The sequence below is a fragment of the Nycticebus coucang genome, chromosome 6, assembly GCF_027406575.1.
Source record: "Nycticebus coucang isolate mNycCou1 chromosome 6, mNycCou1.pri, whole genome shotgun sequence".
Taxonomy (NCBI): Eukaryota; Metazoa; Chordata; class Mammalia; order Primates; family Lorisidae; genus Nycticebus; species Nycticebus coucang.
The window spans coordinates 125567262-125583528 of NC_069785.1; the positions used below are offsets into that span (position 1 = coordinate 125567262).

At 39.5% G+C, this 16267-nt stretch overlaps 1 protein-coding gene across 3 annotated transcripts in view; it reads left to right on the forward strand.

Moving 5' to 3' along the window:
- The window catches only part of TBCEL (tubulin folding cofactor E like), a 97221-nt gene that overhangs the window by 8731 nt on the left and 72223 nt on the right, over positions 1 to 16267 (forward strand). The window contains exon 1 of one of the 3 annotated variants that reach the window (XM_053594532.1): positions 11348 to 11532. The exons of the other annotated variants lie outside the window; for them this stretch is intronic. The gene's annotated coding sequence lies outside the window, so the exon portion shown is untranslated. Of the gene's footprint in view, positions 1 to 11347; positions 11533 to 16267 lie in introns of those variants that run through there. 3 annotated transcript variants of the gene reach the window in all.

The window sequence follows — 16267 nt, forward strand, 5'->3', positions numbered from 1 at the left end:
TGATGAAGAGGCAAATATATGAAAAATTCCTAAGTGAGTATAACAGTTATAGGAGACATATAGAGAAACTTGTGTACACATGAACAGAGTCTGAGAAGGAAAGAACAAATGTATCAAAGCAAATTTGAAAATATAGTTGATAATTTTTTTTCAAAACCGATGGCCTTTCACTTTCAACAGGAAACTAAAAAATAACAGAATTATATTTTCAAAGTATTGATTAAAAATAATCCCACCAATCTATAATTCTGAATTAACAAAAATATCATTTTGAGAGACAAAGATTAAGTGAAGTCCTTTATTCAAGGCAAATAAAAGTGAGAGCCATCATCATTGCTAGTCCATTCCTATGAGAAATACTAGAGGGTATTTGTCACACAGAAGGACAATGATTCTAGAAAGAAGGTTGTAGATGACAAAAGAAATAGAAAACAATAAAATTAAAGTAATATAAGGAGAATGGCAGACCAGGAAGCTCTAATGTCTTATTTCCACACAGAAATAAAACAACAACAAAAACTGGCAAAGGTGGTTGTTTCTCTCTTTCTATTTCTTTCTCTCTTTTTCTTTCTCATTTATTTGTTTGATCTTGACAGTCAAGAAAAGAAGCTGTTTGACCAAACTCTCTTTCTCATTTATTTGTTTGTTCTTAGTATTCAAAAAAGAAGCTGTTTGACCAAACTTTGTAGGCATTCTGAAAATAGCCAAAGGTGATCAAGCAACACTCAATCAAGAAAAAATTATCTTCAAAACAGTAGGAAAATTTTGTAACATTTTACATATCTTTGTCCCACCCCCTTCCTGGTGTGGTAGCGACATCTTGGTTCTGACCAGCAGCAAAGCAGTCTCTAGTTCCCCTCCTTGAAACTGAGAGATCTGAACAGACTTTTTTGAAAATTATTATGTTACAAAATGGCTGAAGATACCTTAAAGACTGACTCAGTCATCTCTGTCTTGCACAACTCAGAAAACAGATGGGATTACTGGTGGGCACTGCTAGGAAAGGCTATAAAGGGAATGCAAACCCACAGATGCCTGAGGCAAGAGATTCTGGGTGGTAATATACGACAAAGCATCTAAAGTCCAGAGGAAAAATAGAGACAAGATTCTGGAAAATCAGAACATTCAAAAACTGAATATATGGGAAAACTCTCCCAGACAAGATGCATTCTCAGAAAAGTCTTCAGAAAACCTTAAACTTTCATGTGGGGCTTATCCTTATGCTCAGAGAAAATACAGCTAATCTGTGAAGGACTGCCCCAGCACAGAACCAATCATTAAAGACTGGTGGTTGTTTCTCTTTTTCTCTTTCTCTTCCTCTTTCTCTTTCTCTTTTGTTTGCTCCTGGAATTTAAGAAAATCTCAATCAAAATATTAGCTGAACATGAATTTAAAAACCCAGAAACTTAAAAGTACATATGACAAAAAACAATCTTTCCAAAAATAGTTTCCAAACAGACTAGCAAAACCTTCAATAATTAAAACAAAAACAAAAGCAGAAAAGTAGCAACCCTCAGAGAAAAGGAAGAACATGATTTCCAGTGTTACCACATTATAATAATCAAGTGTTCAATTTTCAACAACAGCAAAATCACAGGCATACAAAGATACAGGAAAACATTGCTCATTCAAAGGAATAAAATAAGTTAACAGAAGCTATCCCAAAGGAAGCCTAGACATCAAACTTACTAAAAAAAAAAAAAAAAAAGACTTTGAAACAGTTGTCTTAAATATCTTCAAATACCTAAGGGAAAACATGGACAAAGACCTAAAGTAAATCAAGAAAACAATATATGAACAAAGTGAGAATGTTAACAAAGAAGTAGAAATTACAAAAAGGAACCAAACAAATTCTGGAGCTGAAAAGTACAATAACTGAAAAATTCACTACAGGAGCTAAAGAGCAGGCAGAAGAAAATAAGTGAACTTGAATTTAGAACAATTGAAATTCTTGAGTGTGAGAAGTAGTAAGAAAAAAGAATGAAGGAAAGTGAACAGAGTCTGAGGCACTTGGTCAAGAGGACAAGGAATGCACTATGGGAGTCCCATACATAGAAGAGAGAAAAGGGCAGAAAGATTATTATTTAAAGAAATACTGGCCAAAAACTTCCCAAATATAATGAATGATATCAACCTAAAAATCCAACCATCTCAATGAACTCCAAATAAGATAAATACAAAGATCCACACCAAGATACATTAGAACCAAACTTTCAAAGGTCAAAGACAAAAAGAGAATCCTGAAAGAAATAAGAAGTGACTCAGGCCATACAAACAATCCTCAATAAGATCATCAGATGATTGCTTATCAAGTTTGAAAGTCAGATGACATTGGGATAACATATTCAAAGTATGAAAAGAAAATAACCGTCAACCAAGAATGCTATATCCGGTAAAACTGTCCTTGTAAAATGAAAACAAGATAAGACATTCCCAGATAAACATAAACTGGGGGTGGGGGGATTTATGACTGCTAGACCTATCTAAAGGAAATGCTGTGGGAAATTCTTTAGGTTAATATGAAAAAAGCTTGGCAGTAACTCAAGCCATATATAAAGATACAAAGATCTCTGGTAAAGTAAATATGTAAAAAAATATAAAAAGCCACTTAAAAAAAAAATATATATATATAAGCCAGTAATATGATAATCTTGGTTTGTAACTCAAGTTTTTATTTTCCATAGGATTTAAAAGTCCAATGCATAAAAATCATAAATCTACGTTAATGGTATAAAGATACAATTTGTGATATCAATAACATAAGTGGGGACAGAGCTGAAAAGGGATAGAGTTTTGTATGGCATTGAAGTTAAGTTGGTATCACCTCAAATAGATTGTTATAATATTAGGATGTTATACACAATCCCTATCATAACCACAAAGAAAGTATCTACAGAATATACACATAAGGACACAAGAAGGGACAAAAAATCAACTAAACACAAAAGCAGTAATGGAGGAAATGGAAAACAAAAAAAAGTGTAAGACATGTACAGAAAAAGTAACAAATGGCAGAAGTCCTTTCCTATCAGTAATTATTTTGAATGGATTAATCTCCCCAATAAAAAATCATAGATTGGCAGAATGAATTAAAAATAAAATTAAAGGCAGTGCCTGTGGCTCAGTGGGTAGGGTGCCGAACCCACATACTGAGGGTAGCGGGTTCAAACCCAGCCCTGGCCAAACTGCAACAAAAATAAAATTAGAATTCAATTATGCTTTCTACAGGACACTCAACTTTAGACAAAGACACAGGTTGAAAATTAAAGAATATAAAAAGATATGCCAAGCACACAGCAACCAAAAGAGAGCAGAAGTGGCTAGACTATGAAATAATATCAGCCAAAATAGACTTTAAGTCAAAAACTGTTACAAGAGACAATATCAGCAGTCTTTTGGAGGAGCAGTTCCAGCAGGACAAGCTTCTTGAACGCACTGAATCAAGACCAGGCCAGTGCACCTGAGCAGATGGCTATGTGCCAAAGAGCCAGAAGGTAGAGTTCTACCTGAGGAAAACCAAGGCCTGGAAAGACAAATAAATCTTCCTCATGTCTTCTTTCATGTAATAAAGGTAAATATTGTTCATAAAAATTAGCATTATAGGGTGGCTCCTGTGGCTCAAAGGAGTAGGGCACTGGCCCCATATGCTGGAGGTGGTGGGTTCAAACCCAGCCCTGACCAGAAACTGCAAAAAAAAAAAAAAAAAAAAATTGGCATTATACATAGTATCTTATCATAATGGAATGAAACTAGAAATCAATAGCAGGAGGAAAATGAAAAATTCAAAAATACAATGTATAAATTAAACACACTCAATGGATCAAAGAAGAAATAACAAGGAAAATTAGAAAATATGTGGAGGTAAATGAAAATTAAAATACAACATACCTAAAATTATGAGATGCAGTGAAAGTAGTATTAAGAATTTATAGCTGTAAATTCTTAAAGAAGAAGGAAGATCTCAAATCAACAACTTCACTTCCTTGACTAGGAAAAGAACAAACTAAAACCAATCTATGAGAAGACAGGAAATAATAAAGACTACAGCAGAGATAAATAAAAGAGACTAGAAAAACAATAAAGAAAATCACAGAGAAACCACAGTTTGGTTCTTTGAAAAGATCAACAAAATCGATAATCTTTAATTAGATTAACTGAGAAAAATAAGAGGACACAAATTCAAATGACAGTGGGGACATTTCTACTGATTTCACAGAAATAAGAAGGATTACAGATGGTCCCCAACTCATGATGTGTTTGACTTAAGATTTGTTGACTTTGCAATCATGCTAAAGTGATACATATTCATCAGAAAATACACTTTGAATACCATGCAATCATTGTTTTTCACTTTCATTATGGTATTCAATAAATTACATGAGATATTCTATCCTTTATTATAAAATAGGCTTTGTGTCAGACAATTTTGTCCAACTGTAGGCTGATGTAAGTATTTTTGGCACATTTAAGGTAGGCTAGGCTAAGCTAAACTATGATTTTTGTTAGATTAAGTGTATAAAATGCATTTTCGGGCGGCACCTGTGGCTCAAGGGGTAGGGCGCCAGTCCCATATGCCGGAGGTGGTGGGTTCAAACCCAGCCCCGGCCAAAAAAAAAAATGCATTTTCAACTTATGGTATTTTCGATTTACAATGCATACAATTTTATTAGTATGCAACCCCATCTGTATAAAAGGGCACTAGGAATAGTCATGTACTAACACATTGGATAACTGAATGAAATGGACAAATTCTTAGAAACATACAACTTGCCAAAACTAAATCATGAAGAAACAGAAAATCTCAATAGACCTACAATTCAAAAGGAGATTGAATCAGTAATTGCAAACCTCTCAACAAAGGCAGAAAACCAGGACCAGACAGAATTGTTAATTGTACTAAAAACTTCAAGAGTTATACCACTCTTTCTAAAACTCTTCCAAAAAATTTACTAGGGAATACTTTCTAACTTATTCTGAGATCAGATTGTGCTGACACCAAACCAGATGAAGATACTATAAGAAAACACAGACCAATATCTGTTACGAATATTGATGCAAAAGTCCTCAATAAAATACTAGTAAACGTAATTCAACAGTTATTATAAGGATTATATACCACAATTGAGTATAATTTTCCCCATAATGCAAAGATGGTTCAACATATGAAAATCAATCAATGTAATTATACCACAGTAATAGAATAAAGGAAAAGATCCATGTGATCATCTCAACTGATTCAGAAAAATGATCTAAAAAAAATTCAACACTCTTTGAAACACTCAGAAAATTAGGAATAGGAGAAAACTACTTCAACATAATACAGGCTACATATGAAAAAACCTACAGCTTAACTTTCTAGTTACTGGTGAAAGACTGAAAGCTTTCCCTCTAAAATTAGGAACAAGACAAGGATGTCGCCTTTTGCCAGTTCTATTCAGTATATTATTGGAAGTACCAGCTAGAGCTATTAGATTAAAAACAGAAAAAGAAAAAGACATCTACATTTTAAAGGAAGAAGTAAAATCATCTCTGTTTCCATATGACATGAGCCTGTATGTAGAGAACCCAAAAGATTTCCCCTTGAAACTATTAGAACTAAAAAACTCAGCAAAATCATCACGTAAAAATAAGTTGCGTTTTATATACTATGAACAATCGGAAATTGAAATCAAGAAAACAATTCTCTGTACGATAGTTTAAAAAAGAATAAAATACGTAGGAATAAACTTAATTGGGAGGAAAAATCTACACCGAAAAAATACAAAACATTACTGAAAGAAATAAGACAACAAAAAGGGAACTCAAATATCAACCAAATCAAACATTTTTGTATTAATTCACTTTTTGAAACTTTGAAAATGTGGCCATTAGAAAAATGTAAACTATATAGGACTTAACTTGCACCATATTTATATTGGACAATGCTAATCTCCCAACAGAAATGTGTTAATAAGTGTACTACAAGTTGAGCACAATAATGTTTATAGAAGAGGTATTGATACAGCCAAAAACTGGAAACAACTCAAATGCCCATAATGGTGGGATGGATAAGAAGAGCATGATATGAAATACTATTTAGCAACAAGAATAAGTAAACTACAACTCCATGCAACGAGTCGATGACTCTTAAGATGTTCAGAAGTTATTTCATTTAATTTTTATAAAGTTTAAAAACTCAGAGAAATAAGCTACAATATTAGAAGTCGGAATATTAGTTAACTTTGAGGAAAAGGGTGAGTACAGGGATGAAGCGAGGCTTTGGGAAATTGGGGAGTTACATAGGTGTTTGTGATAATTTATTGAGCTTTACATTTATGTACATTATGTCTACTTTCCTGCATATATGTTATTTTTCACAATACACCTATTAAGGGATTCATATCTGAGTCACAGCACCAAAAAAAAAAAAAAACAAGGGGATTTGTGAGGCTTCTAGCAATTTGTTGCAAATGATTTCAATAAATGTAAGACTTCCTTGAAAATTACGCTTTTTGTCATGATCTATCTATGGGAAATTGCAGAAAAAGCAAAGTGAGTTGTTTTTTAAAGACCACATTCTGCCCGGTTAGGAAATACTATGCTTTCTAAATAATCCTAGGGATGATTCTCCAGCTTAAAATTTTAAAAATCTCTGTCCTTTGCTTGGTCACTAAGCTTGGCGTGATGGTCCATTTCCTGACAAATTTGTTTACAACAAATGAAGTATAGACTCTGTGAATTGCAGAAGTTAAAAGAATCATCTCTTAAATTTTTTGAGTTAGGATTTCTTTATGAATCTGGTGGAATCTATGGCACTTCTTCTTGAAAATGTATATGTGTATTATATACACGTTTAATATATGCAATGTGTTACACACAATTTTGGGGTGGTTCATCATGCGGTTTATTCAATCCATGTTATTTGGTAGATAATGGTCTAGGCAGAAAGAGGTCTAGAGACACAGCTGGTCAATGGAAAAACCAGGACTGGTGTTAAAGACTCTTAATTTCCAAACCAATCCTGATTCTTTCAAGAGAAGCAGCTGCCTTTCCCTTCCCCCGTGTTCCCATCTGTGCCCTGGTGCTATCCACGTGGACTGTTCATATAATTCTGTGCTTTTCCTTTTGCCTATCTTGGGAGAGCCTTCAGCCACAAAGATGATACCTTTATCCCCTTTTACAAATAATATCACCACTTGTATTTATGTATATGCACTATCTTTCCAACTGCATTGTGTGATCATGCCATATTTATTTTCCCCCCCAAACCACCTAGCAAAGTACAAAGCACACGATCATGTAAAATGAACATTTGTCGAATTAAATTTGACATGCAAATATTTGACTGAAACTTCATGATAGAACTATGTCTCATGATTGTGGAGTTATTATGAACTCAGCGTCTAATGTCAGACTGACCTAAAAATGAATTTGGCCTGTGCTGTTTACTAGCTGTATGCTGCAGGATTTACAATTTAACCTGAGTCTTGCGTGGTAAATCTGAGTGTACCAAACAGATTTCATAAGGTCATGGTGAGGATTAAAGAAAATACAGTAAGCTATTTAAAATACCTCAAGCGGGGTTGGCATAGTAAAAACTCAGAACAATATTAAGATATAAAAGGTTAAGCTTATTATGGAACTTCAGAAGATACAGGTCAAATACGGTACATGTTATAAACGTATAAGCAATTAGAGCAATCAATTGCACCTGGCTGCCTTCCGCTTCCCATAACAATACGTCTTAGAATTGTCCTTGATCTCTAGAAGCTTGTAATCCTTGTGGAGGGAAACAAATGTAGTCCTCGCAGCAACACCAGTAAACTGAGCAAGTTGAAACTTGCACAGTGAATCAGAAAGGATGCTGTTAGATGAGTTCCTTGGAAGTGAAATAATAGACCATAACACAGTCTGTCTCAAAACTTTTGTAAAGACCTACGTAATACCTACAGGGGCGCTGAAGCCTAAGAAATGTGCCTCAGAAAGTGTTTTTCAAATTGCAAGTTGTGGCTCTAAAAAGAATTTAATGGATTTAGGTCAGCATTCTTTAAATGAATAAGAAAGAATAGAATAGAATTTATCAGAATGTATCACATGTAATCGCAGTGAGTAAATATGGCTTTGTGAAACTTTTCATTCTTCTGTTATGTACTAGACCATAACGTAAGATATACTTCTTATTGTGAGACATAATTCTAGCAGTTTCTGCCTTTGCTTTGTCTACTGCAATGACAGGGAATTAACCAGAACTGACTAAACAGCTCCAGTTTTTCCAAAGTTTTTCCTTATTGTTAGGGTGCACCATATGAAATTGCCACATGTAGGCCAAAGTGATTGAAGCATCAATAATTTCTAACCAAATGGCCAGGAATTTGCTTTTCTGTTACTTTCTGTCACTTTAGTTCAATGTCCACTCTCCCCTTTTCCTATATGACAGCCCTTTAGAAATAATGAGGAATTAAACACATAGATCTGGCTCCTGCCATCACAGAGGCTTACCTGCTTATCAAACAGACCAGGATATAGCAATCATGATACTTTCAGTCTCAAGGAAGTAGAAGAATAATGTTTCAAGCAAATGGCTTAGCAGAGGGAATCCTCATAGAATATATCATACATGAAGTTTTGAGAGTACAGAGAAATAAGGTCTAATAGAAATTTCTGTGATGGGTGGTGCCTGTGGCTCAGTCTGTAAGGCGCCGGCTCCATATGCTGAGGGTGGCGGGTTCAAGCCTGGCCCCAGCTGAACTGTAACCAAAAAATAGCCGGGCGTTGTGGCGGGTGCCTGTAGTCCCAGCTACTCAGGAGGCTGAGGCAAGAGAATCGCTTAGGCCCAGGAGTTGGAGGTTGCTGTGAGCTGTGTGATGCCATGGCACTCAACCGAGGGCCATAAAGTGAGACTCTGTCTCTACAAAAAAAAAAAGAAAAGAAATTTCTGTAATGATGGTAATATACTTCATCTGCACTGTCTGATTTGACAGCCACTAGTTACACATGGCAACTTAGCACTTGAAATGTGGCTAGTGCCCTGTGACGGTGGAGATGCAATTTTAATTTAACTTAAATTTAATTAATTTAAATTTAAATGGCCACGTTTAAATGCGACTACCAGAGTGAAAAGAGCAGATAAAGAAGAAGGGAGACAGTGGCAAGAGATGAGGCTGGAGAAGTCAGCAGGGTGCAGACCTGGAAGAACCTTCAGGAGCACCTTAATAATTGTAGACTTTATCCTGAGAGCCGCAGGAAATCTTGCTAGGGTTTTAAGCTCCAGGGAATGACACGATCAGAGATAGGAGTTTTAGAAAGATAATTTTGGCTGTCTGTGGGGAGATTGATAGGAGATAGGTAGAGACATTGATCCTGTGCTTTGTAAAGGGAGAGATGGGAACAAAAGAGGCAGAAAAGTGACTCAAGAATATTTCATAGAAACAAATACTCACGTACATATTTGTTACTTATGTACATTGTATATATTATTTGTTTATAGTAATAACTCACACTTCTATCTTTTTCCTACTTGATTACAGGGTATCAAGCCTCCTAAGTATCCTGGGTATCCCTAAAAGTACCTGAGCTCAGAAATAAGTCAGTCAACCAGGTATCCAGGCACATCCACCTTGTTCTTTCTCCTCTCTGTATATTTCACTCTGCTATTTTCATGACTTTACCTCTAAAGTCATGCCAACGGTCATGCCCATGATCCCAGTGCTCCCAAAGCCATTACTTCTTTTTTTTTTTTTTTTTTTGCAGTTTTTGGCTGGGGCTGGGTTTGAACCCGCCACCTCCGGCATATGGGGCCGGCGCCCTACTCCTTTGAGCCACAGGCGCTGCCCCGAAACCATTACTTCTTACGGTGCCATAAAGGAAGGGAGAGGAAACCTCCCACCAGAGCGAGCTAAGACACAATGCTTGTCTCATCTTCTCTTTTACCTCGAGAGAATTTTATTGAACCTACTCCTTTAAACAAAACAAAATGACAAAACCAAGTCCCCAGGAACTGACGATGGTAAGTAAGTTGCCATTGGGTCTCCCCTAAAGAATTTTGTTTTCTGCTCGCCAGGAACCCTATATACACGTGTCCACAAGGCACATCCCCCACGTGTCTCCCTGACACACCACACAAAGTACACGCTATGCATGAAGACCTTGTCAACAACTGGAACTTCAGCTGGCATGTCCATACAGAGCTGAGTTCTCTTCAGGATCAGCCAACACCCTTCCTATTCTCTGAGGGTTCCTACAAAAGAAATGGACGAAGATGCACACAGCAATCTCGTCCCAGCAATCAGGTAGACTATTAAACTGTATCTGGTGAGGTAGCAAAAGTCTGGCCTATTGTCATGTGCGTGAACTCCCGTGCCTTCACATCTCAGCCTGGTCGCTTTTGTTAACTGGGTGGTCTTCGGAAGATCAGATCACTTAACCTCTCTGAACTTCCGTTTACAATTCTACAAAATACCAACTTTTGGAGAGTTTTAAAAATTAAAAATAAGGCAAAGTTGGTGCTTGTACGTTGGTTTGCATTAAATGAAAGTTGCTATTGAGACATTGGTGCTGGAAGCTCAGGATGTCACTTGTGAAGGGGGCACGGAGAGGCCACCCTGCCACAACACCCTCGTGCATAAGCAGTTTGGGGCCTTTCTGTGTTTTTTTGAGACAAGAGTCTCATTCTGCCACCCTGGGTAGAGTGCCTGGTGTCATATAGCTCACAGCAACCTCAAACTCCTGGGTTGTAGTGATCCCCTTGCCTCAGCTTCCTGAGTAGCTGGGACTACAGGCGCCTGCTACAACAGCTGGCCGGTTTTTCTATCCTTAGTAGAATGGGGGTCTCGTTCTTGCTCAGGCTGGTCTCAGGCAATCCACCTGCCTCTGCCTCTCTGAGTACTGGGATTACAGGTGTGAGCCACCAGGCCCTGCCAGTTGGGGACCTTACTAGATTACAGTTTAGGGGTCACCTAGTATAGTTTCCTCATTTTATGGATGAGGGCACTGAAGCCAGACACTGGGAGTGACTCAGTCAGGGCCACACAGCAAATTAATAACAAAAACCAGGCGAAGATTCCAGGTGTCTCCACAAAGATTCAGCCCAATACTCCTTTCTGCAAGGCAGCAGCCTCTCAGCTGCCCAGACGCGGCTGTGGTCTGCCCATGTCGCTCTAATATGACAATTTATACCCCTCTTTTCGTCTGGTGTCCCCAGGAGATGCGGTGCGTTTGCGGAGCAGGCCCGGCCGGAGCCGCCTGCCCTGTCGCCATAGCAACCCCGCGCGGTTGGGAGGACCCGCTCCTCCGACGCCCCCTCCCACGCACGCAGCGGACGTGACACGTGCGGCAGGGTCACGTGTTGTTGTTAGGTTGGGAAAGCTGCTTCCGGGTCAAAGCGGGACACTGGGCTCCCGCGGCTGAAGTGCGGGACGAGGTGAAGCGGCGCGGGTCGGGCCCGCCGGGAGCAGGCCCGAGGCTGAGCGGCGGCGACGGCAGCGGCCGGGAGGGGGGAGGAGAGGCGCAGCCGGAGGGGCCGCCGCGGCAGCTCCCCGCCCCCCGGGCTGAGGGGTGAGTGGGGCGGCCGGCGGCTCCGCGGGGTGCTCCAGGCCCGGGGCGCTCCCCGCCGCGGCCGGCCGACGCGTGCAGGGCCGTCCTGGGGGCGCCGAGATGCGAAACCTGGGGAGGGACTCGATGAGGCCCGCCTGGAGCAGCTGCGGGGACGGAGACCTGCGCTGGTCTGGGGAGGATGGGCCTGGCCTGACCTGGGGCGGGGCTGGGAGGGCGCTGGGCTGCGAGGCTGGTTCCGAGGTGGAGGGGCGTGGAGGGGCGTGGGGGAGCCTGGCCCAGGCCCTGGGAGAATCCAGGCTTCTCCTTGGGGGATGGGAACACGCCTCCTGGACGGCAGGAGATGGAGATGTGTCTGGGCTGCACGGGTGATGGGAAACTTATCTCCGGACTACTGAATCTCCCCAAAGACATGTCCTCGGGGAGGTTTAGTGAGGAAAGGGAAGGCATTCCTGGGCTCCTGGGACACAACAGGCCTGCTCCGTCCACGGTCTGATAAAAGGATGTGGTTGTTTAATAAAGGGGTTTCGGAGAATAGATTCATCCCAAGTTAGGAGACACTGAGAATGACAAGGTTGGAGTAAGATGGGATCTTACCCGAGGGTTCCTTGTCTTGGGATCCTGGGGAGGGGACGGGAGAGTCAGGGTCTGTATGGAGCTTCTCTGTTGAGAATGGGGAGTGCAGAGCTGTAGGTCTACTAAGAAGACATTCTGGGAATTGGTGAAGGGAGGAAATGTAGTGTTGTCTCCTTTTGGGACGCAGTGAATCCAGAAGTTGTACTTGAGGAAAGTTGGTTGCAAGTGTTGAGCTGTCTGCAGGCAGTGGAAGAAAGGAGGGGCTCTACTCTGAAGTTGCTAGGCTACAAGGAGCTTGTAGACACCGCCCAGGGCTGTGCAGGGAAGCGTACAGTGTCTTCAAATCCAAATACAAGTTTAGTTTGGGCTTCTCCTCTATTCACTGTAAAGACCTATGAAGCTCTTAACTTGGCCTCCACCAGTCCATCTTGAGCAAGGAGACTATGAATAGGTGCTGAGTACTAAGGAAAACGTACAGCCTTTGGGTCCTGGGGCGTTAGGGTAGTAGCTTTCAAACTTTCTTTTTTTCTTTTTTAAATCGTGCTTCACAATAAGAAGTACAGCTTACATCATGATCTAGTACGTACAATGAACGAAAAGTTTCCCAAAGCACTATTTACTTATTACCTGTGATATATTCTGGTAATCTTTATTATATTTCATTCTCTTTCATTTAAGAAAATGCTATTGAAGTACTCTAAATTGATTTGTGGGTCGCAACTTGCAGTTTGAAAAACACTGTTTTAAGGCATATTTCTTAGGCTTCAATTAGTGTCCCTATAGTATAAGCTTCTAAGGACCAAGGATGATTCCAAGAAGATGGATTTTTATGGGAGGAGGAGGGCAGCCAGGTTTGTAATTGACTGCTCCATTTGTTTAGATGGGGGTCCTCAAACTGCGGCCAGCCGGCCACATGAGATGGTGTGATTGTATTTGTTCCCGTTTTGTTTTTTTACTTCAAAATAAGATATGTGCAGTGTGCATAGGAATTTGTTCATAGGTTTTTTTTTTTTGGGGGGGGGTTTTTTTAACTATAGTCCGGCCCTCCAACAGTCTGAGGGACAGTGAATTGGCCCCCTGTTTAAAAAGTTTGAGGACCCCTGGATGATTATAACATGTAACATATTTGACCTAGGTTTTCTGAAGTTCCGTTATCTTAATCTTTGATATCTTAATGTCACCAGATCATTTGATTGAGGTAATGGTCTCTGTGTGGTGTTTTTTCTGTATCCATTCTGAGAAATAGGAGATGCCTAGTTCCATATAGTTGTTATCTCACTACAGCATAGATAAGGAAATTTCATTTTACTGTTCCAAGTGTTGTATATTGATTGCTTTTCTGCTGTTTAAACCATATCAAACTTTTATTACTCCAGTAATTATTGTATACTTTTTGCTACATGAGTAAAGGTATGTGATTGTGTCTTTAGTATACACACACAGGGTGTAAAAAGTTTGTGTGCAGTTTAAAATAGTGTGTGAACTTCATGGCCACCCTGTATTTTTTAAATTTAATTATAAACTTAAGTATAACTTTGAATCAGTATCTTAATTCCCCAAATGAAAATGTTAGGTGAAGTCCTTAGAAAACAGTATAGAGCCCTTCAAATGTTCCAATGTTAAAGTCCTTTGAAAAGTTGTCATATAGCCTATTGCTGCACAAATTGAGTGTCAAATGATGTTACCTAATTTGAATCGGTAAATTTATAGAGTATGCGTAGAAGACCACTTTTTGTTGAGGATGAGTTCATATTATTGATAACATAGAATTTAAAGGCATAGTCATTAGGAAAGAATTGCCCATGTTAAGTTTTATCAGTCAAGTCCGTTTTTGGTTAGATGCCTTAGGAAAATGTTGTCATCTTCAAACTGTGTGTTATCTATTTTTCCAGCCTTTATTGACTGTATTTTGGTTACCGATGAGTGGTGTTGTCTTGGCATGTGTTAGCCATCCTTTTAAAATTATTTCTTTAATCGGCTAAACATTATTAATATTTGTTTCAAAATATTTAACTTTAAAGAATGTTTATAGAAGATTTTGTCTTGTGGTGTTTAGAACATTAAGGAAGATCCATATTAATTTTACTTCTTTGGGAATCCTGTGTACTTGTCAATAAACAGTTATAGAGAAGTTTCCCTGAGTGATTGTGTGTGCTTTTTTATGGTTTTCTTGACTGTCAGATGCTTAAGTGTGTCCACGTATAGCAGGCTCTTTTCCTCCTGTAATTTTTGCTTTCATACTGCCATAGGTTCGGAGGTCAGATACTTATATTTGTTATATAGTACTTTCTTTTCATTTTTTTTTTTTTTTTTTGTAGAGACAGAGTCTCACTTTATGGCCCTTGGTAGAGTGCCGTGGCCTCACACAGCTCACAGCAACCTCCAACTCCTGGGCTTGAGCGATTCTCTTGCCTCAGCCTCCCGAGTAGCTGGGACTACAGGCGCCCGCCACAACGCCCTGCTATTTTTTGGTTGCAGTTCAGCCGGGGCCGGGTTTGAACCCGCCACCCTCGGTATATGGGGCCGGTGCCTTACGACTGAGCCACAGGCGCCACCCCTTTCTTTTCGTTTTCACAGTGTGTGAACTGTGTGACATATATTTTGGCTAAGCAGCCAAATTCCTGACCTTTTAGTCCTGCCTATGTTTTAAATAAGTGAGCTCTTTGGTGCGGCGCCTGTAGCTCAGTGAGTAGGGTGCCGGTTACCTACACCGAGGCTGGCAGGTTCGAGCCCAGCTGGGCCTGCTGAAACAACAATGAGAACTGCAACCAAAAAATAGCTGGGCGTTGTGGTGGGCACCTGTAGTCCCAGCTACTCGGGAGGCTGAGGCAAGAGAATTGCTTGAGCCCAGGAGTTGGAGGTTGCTGTGAGCTGTGACACTATGGCACTCTACTGAGGGTGATATAGTGAGACTGTCTCAAAAAAAAAAAAAAAAAAAAAACAATAAGTCAGCTGTTCATATATTTTAGGCCTAGTCATCTATACATGTATATGAGAAAAAGTTCTAAAAAGTAACATGAAACTGACACCAAGTCTTTTGGCTGTGATTGTTGCCTTTGCTCTACATGTGATTAGTCATTAAGGTTTACCATTCTTCCCTTTTCAAACTTTCATTTCTTTGGCATTAGAATGTAATAATCTAACTATTCCCAGTGTCTGTTTCTTTTATAGCTGCATGTGAACACACTTCCAAAAAGTATTGGTCTGATTATTTCATTTTTCTCCTCAAAACCATTGCCTGCTTTCCAGGGCCCATACTGAGTAAAGCCCATACTGTTTAGCTTGACATTTGTGGCCTTCTGGAACCTTTTCCCCCTTTTTTCTGATATCACCATTTCATTCCTAAATGCAGATGCTCTGCCTGCCAAGACCTCTGCTGCTCCCACCTTCCTGTGTGTGTAAGACCCCCTGACAGTCTCTGTGCAGCATGTGTTCCTTTTCTTTTTCAGATCTCATTCACCATCTCTTCTGTGAGGTCTTTCTTACTTGTGTTATCTGTACTCCTTTCTTGTATTGCTCTGTATGGTTGGTGCACTCCATTTTTATACCTTTTAGATTGTAAATGCCTTGGGAACAGCAAGCCCAAACGTTTTCTAATCTCTAGGACACCCAGCACAGGTTCACAGCATGATTTATAGAACAAGTCAGTCAGAATCGACTGAATTTATGGTTAAAAATGCAGATCCCTGAATTCGACTTCAGACTTACTGAATCAGAATCTCTGGTAGAGCCCAAGCTGCCCAGATGATTTTTCTCCATAGTGAAAGTTCATAATTACTGTTAACTACTACAACATTTAAAAAGGAACCCCTGACCTAGCATGAGGCTTTAAATGATAGTGGCTACACAAATAACTTTTGAGCAAATGATGTTGAACTGAGCAATATCACAGTTCAGATTGGTTTAATTTTAGAGCCTTAAAGTCCCCCTATATTTGAATTTTGGCTCTGCCACTCAGTAGCTGTGTGACCATAACCTCACCTTGCTTCAGTTTTCTGATCTGTAAAATGGGATAATAGTACACCTTGTAAGAGTATTGGTGAGAATTAAACAAGATGATGTATTTAAAAATCCATCACATGGCACACAGTAAACTCACAATAGGTTTTATCTGCTATTGTTATGATGACGACTAGTATAACATCGATCATCAAAGCACTGA